The following is a 12,152-nucleotide window of genomic DNA, read 5'->3' on the forward strand; positions in this document are numbered from 1 at the left end:
GTTTAGGTTAGGTTTAGGTTAGGTTTAGGTTAGGTTTAGGTTAGGTTTAGGTTAGGTTTAGGTTAGGTTTAGGTTAGGTTTAGGTTAGGTTTAGGTTAGGTTTAGGTTAGGTTTAGGTTAGGTTTAGGTTAGGTTTAGGTTAGGTTTAGGTTAGGTTTAGGTTAGGTTTAGGTTAGGTTTAGGTTAGGTTTAGGTTAGGTTTAGGTTAGGTTTAGGTTAGGTTTAGGTTAGGTTTAGGTTAGGTTTAGGTTAGGTTTAGGTTAGGTTTAGGTTAGGTTTAGGTTAGGTTTAGGTTAGGTTTAGGTTAGGTTTAGGTTAGGTTTAGGTTAGGTTTAGGTTAGGTTTAGGTTAGGTTTAGGTTAGGTTTAGGTTAGGTTTAGGTTAGGTTTAGGTTAGGTTTAGGTTAGGTTTAGGTTAGGTTTAGGTTAGGTTTAGGTTAGGTTTAGGTTAGGTTTAGGTTAGGTTTAGGTTAGGTTTAGGTTAGGTTTAGGTTAGGTTTAGGTTAGGTTTAGGTTAGGTTTAGGTTAGGTTTAGGTTAGGTTTAGGTTAGGTTTAGGTTAGGTTTAGGTTAGGTTTAGGTTAGGTTTAGGTTAGGTTTAGGTTAGGTTTAGGTTAGGTTTAGGTTAGGTTTAGGTTAGGTTTAGGTTAGGTTTAGGTTAGGTTTAGGTTAGGTTTAGGTTAGGTTTTTTTTTTTTTTTTTTTTTTTTTTTTTTTTTTTTTTTATACAGCAGTTGGGGAAATCTTCATGGAGACTCATACCTCCCCACGAATAGGGTGGTGTGAGTATTGCCGGACTCTTACTGGCTAAAACCCCTCCTGCTGTGCCGAGTGTCTCCTCTGACGTGATCAGAGATCTATATATCCTGTGTTTGTAATTCAGTGCCATTCGAATGTTTAACTGTCAATGTTATATGTAGGTTAATAAATATATATATAAACTGTTTATAAATAGATAATTATGTAGTCGTACCAACGCTACTGTCATATATTATCACTTAAATATATATACTAAGCGTCGTCCCGCATATCAGCTCTTTACCGGGGTACTGCCATTTGTGATGTGTTCTGTGTTCTTCTAAACGCCCTGCCATGAGTATCATGGCATGGGTCGTTTCGGTGTGTTCAGCGGTCTTCTAGAGTTTGCTGGTTTGAACTCCTATCACTGCGCTGCGCCCGGCGAAGAGCTTCGTTTCTTCCGTCCCTGGGACTGTTTCTTGCATTGGCGAACCTCACCACCATCGTTAAGAAGTTGATGAAGTCCATCCTACACTTCTTGTCTCTGATCAGGTTGGGTAGTTCATCCCGCAGCACCTTCTGATCCATTTTTATTTCCAGCGCGTTTCGTGCCCGCTCATGTTGTGGACACTCTAGTAGCAGGTGAGGGAGGGATTCTTGGACGTCATCGTCGCAGACGCACGATGGGCTCTCCTTGCACTTAAAGCGCGCTAGATATTCTGAGAACCCACCGTGACCCGTCAACGCCTGCGTCAGCTCCTTGGACATGGTGAGCCCTCTTATTGTTTTATACGCGTCCACAGCGTCGGGGAAGAACAGTTTTGTGGTCGACGCCGTGGTACCGGTCCTGTACCTGTGATTCCATTCGCCGAGAGACTCCAGTCGAATCATCTTTTTGGCGAATGACATCGGGCACCGATCATAGTCCGGCTTTCTCTTCGACCTCAGTGCAGCCTCCTTTGCGAGAACATCCGCTCTTTCATTGCCCTCCAGTCCAGCATGGGCCTTTATCCAAAATAGAGAGACGCACTTACCCCGGTCCGCGCAGCGGCGCAAGGCGTCCCTCGTCGCCACGGCCAGGGGGTGGAGGGCACCGTGATTCGCAACTGTTTGCAGCGCCGCCATGGAGTCGCTGTAGATGGCATGAGCAGTATTCTTCCCCTTGAGGACCTCCTCCACCGCCTCTTTTAAGGCTAGGAGTTCGGCCTGGTAGACGGTGCAATATGACGGTAGGGTCAATTTCCGGGCTTTGGTCTCTCTGTCCTGGTTCCATACTGAGTATGCCGCTCCGACCTTTCCCTCGATTTTGCTACCATCGGTGAAAATGCGCACAGCGTAGTCGCTGTGGCTTTGGTACTGTTCTTCGTCTACCAGGCGTCCCAACTCCAGCTCATATTGCTCACTGGGGTGAGGGCTCTCAATTGCCGGCGCCATGCGTTCCATCTCCCGGTCCCCAAGTACAGACAGGTGTACCCCCCTCTTGGCCTTGTATAAGGTCGAGGCCTCTCTGATACGAATGTCCAGGGGTAGCACACCAGCCAGGACCAGGGCAGAGTTCAGGGAGACCGTTCGGTACGCCCGACAGAGCTTTTGTGCAAAGCTTCGTTGAACCGTATTAAACTGCTTCTGGACTCCCCGCTTGTCGGCCGCGGGGGCCCATGCTGCTGCTGCATAGAGGAGTATAGGCTCCACCGCTGCAGTATATATGCTCCTGATGACGTCGGGATGGAGACCCCAGCTGACCTTAGCTGCTCTGGCCAGCTGCTTGTACACGCCGACAGCTTTGACACATACGTTTTTAACGTGGGTGTTAAAAGTCAATTTGCTGTCGATTGTGAGACCAAGCAGCTTGATTTCTTGAGACATTTTAATGTCGGTGCCGCCCATCTTCAGGCGTGGTGTGTCGTACTTCAGCTTGCGCGTCACGGTCATTGCCGTGGTTTTGTGCGGTGCAAATCTGAGTTTATTTCTGACACCCCACGCCCGAACATGCTCGAGGGCGTCGTTGGCTTGCCGCTCGATTTGGGTGGCTGTGTCTCCATCGAATATAATTACGACGTCATCAGCAAACGCCTGGCACCTATACTCCCGCTGCTCCATGCTTTTTAGCAGAGGATCCAGAAGCAGATTCCACAGAATGGGTCCGCCGATGGAACCCTGCACGCAGCCTTTTTCGGTCTTCCGTCTATGCTCCACGCCCAAGTACCTCACCGCCACACTCCTCTCGCTCAGGTAACTGTCCATAACTCTCCTCAAGTTCACCGGACACTTTTCTTCAGCCAGTCTTAGCCTTATGGCAGGCCACCATGCGCTATCGAAGGCTCCCTCTATGTCCAGAGACACGATCACGATCAGCTTCTTCTCATCCAGCTTTGATCGGATGTGCTGGATCAAGTCGTAGAGGGAGTCCTCGGTGCTCCTTTGTGGCATGAAACCGTACTGGCGAGTACTCATCCTGGGCAGTATGTGAAACTTGAGTCGGGCCACCAACATCTTCTCGTACACCTTCCCCAGCACTGGCAAAAGCCCAATCGGCCTGTACGACTTTGGGGCGGTGTATGAATCCTTCCCTGGTTTTCGTAGGATTACCACCGTGGCCTCCTTCCATGCGCGAGGAAAGTAGTGGCAGGCAAGACACCTGTTTAGCAGCCCCAGAAACAAGGCGGAGTTATTACTGACGGCCTGCGCACAGATGTCCGCTGTCAGGCCGTCGGGGCCAGGGGCCTTCTTGGGGTTAAAAGATCTAAGCGCCCGCGTTAATTCATCGGGTTGAAATGGCGGGTCACTAGGTTCCTGATCTCCGCCATTGACCGCTTCCGCCATCCGACGCCCGAGCTTCTGCTCCTCGCTGTCCTCCGACCCCCGGTCCCGCGGGTAGAAAGTCTCAGCCAACAGCTCGGCTGATCCCACGGCGTCCAAAATCCTCCCTCCCTTTTCCAGGGGCAGGTCCTCCTCCCTTCTGGTTGTCCTACCTATGACCCTGTATATTCCCTCCCACAGGCCTTCGGTGGTTTGCTTCTCACAGAAGTGCTTCCAGCTCTCGACCTGAGCTTTTGCCACTTCCTGCTCATATGTTTTCTTCTGTTTCAGGTACTCCTCGACGACTGCGGTTCTACGGACGGGTGCTGCACAACGGATCCTCCTCTTTTTGGTGGCGACGTCTTTCTTCAGTTTGGCTAGCTCCTCGGACCACCACGGCACTGTGAGTTTTTGCTTTGTGCGCTTTTTTGGTATGCTATTGTTTGCTGATTCTACTATTGCTTGTGTGTATGTGCTTATAACTTGTTCTAATTTACTGGTGCAATTTATTATTTCAATTTCTTCTAATTTTAACCTATTTGTTAGGAATTGGGACAGTTTCTCATGAAACTGCCTCCAATTGGCTTTTTTGGTATTGAAGATTCTAGTTGTTCTTTTAATGTTTTGCCCTTTCTGCTTCTCTATTCTGAGTTTGAACTCAATGCCGTTGTGATCCGACCCCGTCAGATCTTCGAGAACCCGCCAGTCGTCTACCACCGCTAACATATCCGCCGCGCAAGCAGTGACATCGACGCAACTAGTGTAGCGCCGGTGCCCCCTCACCACGTCAAAAGTCGGAGTTTCCCCTCGATTGAGGATTTGTAGTCCCAGCTGATCGAAAGCTCCAAGCACCTCCTCTCCTCTGTCGTCTGTCCTACTGCTTCCCCACCAGATGTTCCAGGCGTTTACATCGCCCGCCACGATGAGCCCTCCGGGACCCAGCTCGTTTTCTATGCCACGGAGGCGCTCCAGGTATGGCCCTAGGGGAGTTTCGGGTTCAAAATAGAGAGAGACCAGCGTTATCTTCCAGGCGTGGGTTTGGATTCCCACCACGACGATGTTCTGTGTGGTGAGTTGCGGGTACTGCACTACGTCCAGTGTCTGGTCAAAAACGATGATCGCGGCCTTGACGGTCCCTTCTTCTGTTTGAGATGCCTGGTAGACCCTTACGCCCTGGTATTTTACCCTTTTAGTCCCGCCGATGTAGGGTTCCTGCAGCAAGCGACGGCAGCGTTTTCTTTGCTAGCTTCAAGGAGGAGTTCGTGTTGCCAGTTGGCTTCGCTGGAGATTAGCCTGTATTATTTTATATCCGGTGAGTGTTCTCCGAGGAGCCCTTAGCAATACGCCGTGGAAGCCCGTAGCCAACGCGTCCCATTTAGGCGGATAGGGCAATCTGCTGAAGGCGTTGTGGTCGCAGGAGCTTTGTTTGTCTTATGCAATTGATGCAGGAAGGCCCCTGACCAAGCTGTTTATCCGGGCATTCCGCGCTGTGGTGCAGCCCACCACAATGGCTACAGAGGTCTGCTGGTTCTTTGCAAAACCTCTTGCTATGGCCGTAGCTCAGGCAGCGGGTGCACTGCACCAAAGGGGATTGGTCTTCGACCCGTACTATTTGCAGGTCGACTCGGAGCCTTCCGGCTTCCATTGCCCTTCTCCAGACATCGGTGTGACGCTGAAGTACAATGTGTCCGGTGTGTGGATTTCGAGCCTTTCTTCGGTATTTCACGGACATCCTTGCTTCCTCGTCCTTAAGGCCACGGAAGATCTCCCGCATTTTGGTTTCGGAGGGCCAAGAGGATCTCTGCGTCACTATGAACCTGAAGGACATCTCTCATAAGTATGAGCGGATCCTTGTTGGACACTTTCCTCGACAACGAGATTGGCGCCCACAGTCTGCAGTTTTCCCTCAGCCTTGACCTCTCTTCCTTGCTACTGCATCCCATAATGATCTTCCGGTCCCTAGCTTTTCTTACTCTCTCCACTTTTACCCAACCTTCTTTTGCATCGACCGCCTTTCTGACTTTCTCCATTATTTCTTCGCCTGTTTCTGTCTCTTCCGTGGACGAGACAACCACGGAATGCAGCGTCGCGCGTTCCAGCAGGCGACTTCCTGCGTCGCGGTCGCGCGCCACCACACCCGCGTAGCTGTCCCGCTCTCGCGTGACCCGGTCAGCTTCGAGAGTATCCTTCAGTCTGGCCATTTCATCGCGTGTTTCTATTAAGGTGTAATTTATGTTCTTCCAGACCGAGAGCCATTCGTGGCATTTTGCAGCCAAGGCGTCGATAGCCGCGGTGTTAGTGGTCGACGCCGGTTCAGGTGCTTGATGCGGTGCGGGCCGCAGTTTCAGTCTGCTGCTTTCGTGCCTTTTCCGCATCGCAGACCAGTCCGTAGAGTTTGGTTACTGCCTGGCCAATGCCGTTTTTCAGGTCGGTCCTTATATTTCTAGAGTCAGAAAGGCAGCTTTTGGCTCTTTGTAGCCAAAGCTTCGCGTCTTTGACACGGTCACAAGACTCCACAGTTGAATTGTGTGGGCTTGAGTCTCGGGGGTAGTCGGTTTTTTACCAACTATTTTACTTTCCGATGGCGAAACCACCGTCCGAACCGGTCTGGGCAGAATCACCCGGCGTGGGGACGGCTTTCCAGAAGCTCCGTCTTTTCCCGTTTTAGGTTGAGAGGTGGGAAGCGGGTCACTACGTCCCGCCTCCCACTCCCCAACACTGCGCCTAACGTTTGTCGGGGCGGGGTCCACCCTTCCCGGACCAGACGGGGAACCATCTGTACTCTGGGACCTCGCCGTCTTGGCGGTTGGGGTCCTGACACTCACAAACATACTGGCTCAGGGGCTTCGTCGTCGCAATAAGATAAAAATGCAATCCCTGTAGAGGGGGGATTGTATTGTCAAAACAAAAGGTCAATAAATTAAGAAAATTAAAAATAAAATTAAAACGTTTAAAATTCTCAGGATCTTGTCAGGTGTCCGAGTGTATAAATCGCAGTAATTTACAAAATAGAGCTTAATTTGCTCGGTCAAGAAAACATAAAACATAAAACCAGGCCAAAGTCAGGAAGCTGCAGGACCCTAAGTTTGTCAAAATTGTTAAAATGTTTAGGTCGAGGTTAGGTCAGGTTAGGTCAGGTTAGGTCAGGTCAGGTCAGGTCAGGTGAGGTCAGGTTAGGTCAGGTCATGTCAGGTCAGCAATAGGTCAAACAGATTAGGTCAGGTATCAGGTCAGGTTGAGGTCAGGTCAGGTCAGGTCAGGTCAGGTAACCAATAGGTTAGGTCAAATATCAGGTCAGGTTAGGTCAGGTCAGGTCAAATAGGTGACTAGGCAAAATTATCACAAGGTCAGGTCAAATCAGGTCACTAGGTATCACAGGAACACTCGTAGGTAGGTAGGAAGGTTTCAGGTTAGGTCAGGTTAGGTCAGGTTAGGTCAGGTTATTTTCAGGTTAGGTCAGGTTAGGTCAGGTTTAGGTTATCAGGTTAGGTCAGGTTAACTAGGTTAGGTCAGGTTAGGTCAGGTTAGGTCAGGTTAGGTCAGGTATCAGGTTAAGGTTAGGTCAGGTTGGTCAGGTTAGGTAGGTTAGGTAGGTTAGGTCAGGTTAGGTCAGGTTCGAATAGGTTAGAGGTTAGTCAGGTTACAGGTTAGCTCAGGTTAGGCAGGTTCTCGTTATGCAGGTTACGGTTAGGTTAGGTTAGGTTAGGTTAGGTTAGGTTAGGTTAGGTTAGGTTAGGTTAGGTTAGGTTAGTTTAGGTTAGGTTAGGTTAGGTTAGGTTAGGTTAGGTTAGGTTAGGTTAGGTTAGGTTAGGTTAGGTTAGGTTAGGTTAGGTTAGGTTAGGTTAGGTTAGGTTAGGTTAGGTTAGGTTAGGTTAGGTTAGGTTAGGTTAGGTTAGGTTAGGTTAGGGTAGGTTAGGTTAGGTTTGGTTAGGTTAGGTTAGGTTAGGTTAGGTTAGGTTAGGTTAGGTTAGGTTAGGTTAGGTTAGGTTAGGTTAGGTTAGGTTAGGTTAGGTTAGGTTAGGTTAGGTTAGGTTAGGTTAGGTTAGGTTAGGTTAGGTTAGGTTAGGTTAGGTTAGGTTAGGTTTTTTTTTTTTTTTTTTTTTTTTTTTTTTTTTTTTTTTTTTATACAGCAGGAGGGGAAATCCTCATGGAGACTCACACCTCCCCACGAGTAGAGAGGTGTGAGTACTGCCGGACTCTTACCGGCTAAAACCCCTCCTGCTGTGCCGAGTGTCTCCTCTGACGTGATCAGAGATCTATATATCCTGTGTTTGTAATTCAGTGCCATTCGAATGTTTAACTGTCAATGTTATATGTAGGTTAATAAATATATATATAAACTGTTTATAAATAGATAATTATGTAGTCGTACCAACGCTACTGTCATATATTATCACTTAAATATATATACTAAGCGTCGTCCCGCATATCAGCTCTTTACCGGGGTACTGCCATTTGTGATGTGTTCTGTGTTCTTCTAAACGCCCTGCCATGAGTATCATGGCATGGGTCGTTTCGGCGTGTTCAGCGGTCTTCTAGAGTTTGCTGGTTTGAACTCCTATCACTGCGCTGCGCCCGGCGAAGAGCTTCGTTTCTTCCGTCCCTGGGACTGTTTCTTGCATTGGCGAACCTCACCACCATCGTTAAGAAGTTGATGAAGTCCGTCCTACACTTCTTGTCTCTGATCAGGTTGGGTAGTTCATCCCGCAGCACCTTCTGATCCATTTTTATTTCCAGCGCGTTTCGTGCCCGCTCATGTTGTGGACACTCTAGTAGCAGGTGAGGGAGGGATTCTTGGACGTCATCGTCGCAGACGCACGATGGGCTCTCCTTGCACTTAAAGCGCGCTAGATATTCTGAGAACCCACCGTGACCCGTCAACGCCTGCGTCAGCTCCTTGGACATGGTGAGCCCTCTTATTGTTTTATACGCGTCCACAGCGTCGGGGAAGAACAGTTTTGTGGTCGACGCCGTGGTACCGGTCCTGTACCTGTGATTCCATTCGCCGAGAGACTCCAGTCGAATCATCTTTTTGGCGAATGACATCGGGCACCGATCATAGTCCGGCTTTCTCTTCGACCTCAGTGCAGCCTCCTTTGCGAGAACATCCGCTCTTTCATTGCCCTCCAGTCCAGCATGGGCCTTTATCCAAAATAGAGAGACGCACTTACCCCGGTCCGCGCAGCGGCGCAAGGCGTCCCTCGTCGCCACGGCCAGGGGTGGAGGGCACCGTGATTCGCAACTGTTTGCAGCGCCGCCATGGAGTCGCTGTAGATGGCATGAGCAGTATTCTTCCCCTTGAGGACCTCCTCCACCGCCTCTTTTAAGGCTAGGAGTTCGGCCTGGTAGACGGTGCAATATGACGGTAGGGTCAATTTCCGGGCTTTGGTCTCTCTGTCCTGGTTCCATACTGAGTATGCCGCTCCGACCTTTCCCTCGATTTTGCTACCATCGGTGAAAATGCGCACAGCGTAGTCGCTGTGGCTTTGGTACTGTTCTTCGTCTACCAGGCGTCCCAACTCCAGCTCATATTGCTCACTGGGGTGAGGGCTCTCAATTGCCGGCGCCATGCGTTCCATCTCCCGGTCCCCAAGTACAGACAGGTGTACCCCCCTCTTGGCCTTGTATAAGGTCGAGGCCTCTCTGATACGAATGTCCAGGGGTAGCACACCAGCCAGGACCAGGGCAGAGTTCAGGGAGACCGTTCGGTACGCCCGACAGAGCTTTTGTGCAAAGCTTCGTTGAACCGTATTAAACTGCTTCTGGACTCCCCGCTTGTCGGCCGCGGGGGCCCATGCTGCTGCTGCATAGAGGAGTATAGGCTCCACCGCTGCAGTATATATGCTCCTGATGACGTCGGGATGGAGACCCCAGCTGACCTTAGCTGCTCTGGCCAGCTGCTTGTACACGCCGACAGCTTTGACACATACGTTTTTAACGTGGGTGTTAAAAGTCAATTTGCTGTCGATTGTGAGACCAAGCAGCTTGATTTCTTGAGACATTTTAATGTCGGTGCCGCCCATCTTCAGGCGTGGTGTGTCGTACTTCAGCTTGCGCGTCACGGTCATTGCCGTGGTTTTGTGCGGTGCAAATCTGAGTTTATTTCTGACACCCCACGCCCGAACATGCTCGAGGGCGTCGTTGGCTTGCCGCTCGATTTGGGTGGCTGTGTCTCCATCGAATATAATTACGACGTCATCAGCAAACGCCTGGCACCTATACTCCCGCTGCTCCATGCTTTTTAGCAGAGGATCCAGAAGCAGATTCCACAGAATGGGTCCGCCGATGGAACCCTGCACGCAGCCTTTTTCGGTCTTCCGTCTATGCTCCACGCCCAAGTACCTCACCGCCACACTCCTCTCGCTCAGGTAACTGTCCATAACTCTCCTCAAGTTCACCGGACACTTTTCTTCAGCCAGTCTTAGCCTTATGGCAGGCCACCATGCGCTATCGAAGGCTCCCTCTATGTCCAGAGACACGATCACGATCAGCTTCTTCTCATCCAGCTTTGATCGGATGTGCTGGATCAAGTCGTAGAGGGAGTCCTCGGTGCTCCTTTGTGGCATGAAACCGTACTGGCGAGTACTCATCCTGGGCAGTATGTGAAACTTGAGTCGGGCCACCAACATCTTCTCGTACACCTTCCCCAGCACTGGCAAAAGCCCAATCGGCCTGTACGACTTTGGGGCGGTGTATGAATCCTTCCCTGGTTTTCGTAGGATTACCACCGTGGCCTCCTTCCATGCGCGAGGAAAGTAGTGGCAGGCAAGACACCTGTTTAGCAGCCCCAGAAACAAGGCGGAGTTATTACTGACGGCCTGCGCACAGATGTCCGCTGTCAGGCCGTCGGGGCCAGGGGCCTTCTTGGGGTTAAAAGATCTAAGCGCCCGCGTTAATTCATCGGGTTGAAATGGCGGGTCACTAGGTTCCTGATCTCCGCCATTGACCGCTTCCGCCATCCGACGCCCGAGCTTCTGCTCCTCGCTGTCCTCCGACCCCCGGTCCCGCGGGTAGAAAGTCTCAGCCAACAGCTCGGCTGATCCCACGGCGTCCAAAATCCTCCCTCCCTTTTCCAGGGGCAGGTCCTCCTCCCTTCTGGTTGTCCTACCTATGACCCTGTATATTCCCTCCCACAGGCCTTCGGTGGTTTGCTTCTCACAGAAGTGCTTCCAGCTCTCGACCTGAGCTTTTGCCACTTCCTGCTCATATGTTTTCTTCTGTTTCAGGTACTCCTCGACGACTGCGGTTCTACGGACGGGTGCTGCACAACGGATCCTCCTCTTTTTGGTGGCGACGTCTTTCTTCAGTTTGGCTAGCTCCTCGGACCACCACGGCATTGTGAGTTTTTGCTTTGTGCGCTTTTTTGGTATGCTATTGTTTGCTGATTCTACTATTGCTTGTGTGTATGTGCTTATAACTTGTTCTAATTTACTGGTGCAATTTATTATTTCAATTTCTTCTAATTTTAACCTATTTGTTAGGAATTGGGACAGTTTCTCATGAAACTGCCTCCAATTGGCTTTTTTGGTATTGAAGATTCTAGTTGTTCTTTTAATGTTTTGCCCTTTCTGCTTCTCTATTCTGAGTTTGAACTCAATGCCGTTGTGATCCGACCCCGTCAGATCTTCGAGAACCCGCCAGTCGTCTACCACCGCTAACATATCCGCCGCGCAAGCAGTGACATCGACGCAACTAGTGTAGCGCCGGTGCCCCCTCACCACGTCAAAAGTCGGAGTTTCCCCTCGATTGAGGATTTGTAGTCCCAGCTGATCGAAAGCTCCAAGCACCTCCTCTCCTCTGTCGTCTGTCCTACTGCTTCCCCACCAGATGTTCCAGGCGTTTACATCGCCCGCCACGATGAGCCCTCCGGGACCCAGCTCGTTTTCTATGCCACGGAGGCGCTCCAGGTATGGCCCTAGGGGAGTTTCGGGTTCAAAATAGAGAGAGACCAGCGTTATCTTCCAGGCGTGGGTTTGGATTCCCACCACGACGATGTTCTGTGTGGTGAGTTGCGGGTACTGCGTGACATTTATATCTGCGTCGAAGACGGCTATTGCCGCTTTTACAGTCCCTCCTCCTGCATCAGCGCTCTGGAAGATCCTTACGCCTTGGTATCCTCGCATTCTCCTCTCTCGACCGACATAGGGCTCCTGAAGCAGAGCCACGGCACACCCGCGTTTGCTAGCCTCTATGAGGAGCTCACCTGTGGCCAGCTTGCTTCGCTGCAGGTTTGCCTGCAGCACTTTATATCCATTGGGAGCAGCAGAGATCACCTTAGCAATACGCCACCGAGGCCCGTGCCAATGCATCCCACTTTAGGCGGACTGGGCATTCTCCACTGAAGACGCTATGGTCCGTCTTTGTGTGTTTTGCCAAGTGGCAGTTACGGCATGTGACTGTTTTGCCCTCTGCATGGGCAGGGCAGTCCGCTTTCATGTGTGGTCCGCCACAGTGGTTGCACAAATCTACCGATTCCATGCAGTTTTTGCGTCCATGGCCGTAGGACAGACATCTGCTACATTGGACTAGCGGAGACTGGTCCGTCACTCTAACGTGCTGCAGGTCAATATAAAGCCTGCCGGCCGCCGTCAGCCGTTCCCACATCTTTGGTGAGACCT

This window comes from Spodoptera frugiperda, chromosome 5, assembly GCF_023101765.2.
Source record: "Spodoptera frugiperda isolate SF20-4 chromosome 5, AGI-APGP_CSIRO_Sfru_2.0, whole genome shotgun sequence".
Taxonomy (NCBI): Eukaryota; Metazoa; Arthropoda; class Insecta; order Lepidoptera; family Noctuidae; genus Spodoptera; species Spodoptera frugiperda.